General features: G+C 39.3%; 1 pseudogene; it reads left to right on the plus strand.

The window, feature by feature from the left end:
- Positions 1-265: 265 nt before the first annotated feature.
- LOC114040865 lies at positions 266-930 on the plus strand (annotated as a pseudogene).
- Positions 931-1,214: the final 284 nt, after the last annotated feature.

Raw genomic sequence — 1,214 nt, forward strand, 5'->3', positions numbered from 1 at the left:
ACTCACCAAAAGGTATAGCATCTAAATTCATAAAGAAAATGTTAACCTAATTTTTAAAATACATAGATCGTAATATAATAATTGCTGAAAACTCATGTTTCATTCTCAGAGATGGCTAAATCTGTAAGGGAGACAAAAAAGAGGGAAATAAAATTGTACAGACTCTTAGAGAAGTTAGGTTTGAAAGCCCTATGTTGAATTCAGCACAGCAGCAGCCTTTCTTACTCTACAGTGGTCAGCTAAGACCCCCAATGCCCCAGCAACCATGTCAAAGAGACACACAATTGGCACTGATCTTGGCACCACTTATTCCTATGTGGTAGTCTTCCAACATGAGAAAGTGGAGATCATTGCTAATAACCAAGGAAACAGAGCCACCACAAACTATGTTGCCTTCACCACCACAGAACATTTAGTCAGTGATGTTGCAAAGAATCACGTTTCAATGAACCGCACTAACACAGTCTTTGAGGCCAAATGTCTGATTGGGAACAGATATGATAATGCAGTTGTACAGCCAGCATTGGCCTTTTACAGTGGTGAATGACCAAGGCAGGCCTAAGGTCTAAGTGGCATATAAAGGGGAAACCAAAAGTTTCTATCCAAAAGTATCCCCTATAGTCTTAACCAAGATGAAAGAAATTGTCAAAGCCAATTTCACCTTGGGAAAACTTGTCACAAATGCTCTCATCACAGTTACCAGACTACTTCAACAATTCCCAATGTCAGGCCACCTCAGATGCTGGAACCATTGCAGGTCTCAATGTACCCCAAATCATCAATGAGCCAACTGCTGCTGCCTATGGCTTGGACAAAAAGGTTGGTGCTGAGAGAAATATGTTAATCTTTGACCTTTGAGGTAACATTTTTGATGCCTCCATTTTTACCATTGGTGTTGGCATCTACCAACTCGCTATAAGTTTTGTTTGAAAAGCTGTGACAGAAACAAACAATGGTATGGTGCCTAAATGCATTGTCAAGAACCCCAACAAGGAGACAGAGTTATGTTAAGAAACCTTGGTGTTGAGTGGATGTACGAGTTAGCCGGCTAATTGAAAGCTAACCCATACAAAGTTGTTAAGACAAAAGGCAACTTGCCTTTTTACATAATAGCTTCAAAGAATTAAAGAAGATGGCTCTGTATGGACAATTTACTTCAAACATTTATTTCCTGAAGAAGAGTTAGATGGATTTTCTAAAAGAGAATTGATGGA

This window comes from Vombatus ursinus, unplaced genomic scaffold (genome assembly GCF_900497805.2).
Source record: "Vombatus ursinus unplaced genomic scaffold, bare-nosed wombat genome assembly UNPS02014158.1, whole genome shotgun sequence".
Taxonomy (NCBI): Eukaryota; Metazoa; Chordata; class Mammalia; order Diprotodontia; family Vombatidae; genus Vombatus; species Vombatus ursinus.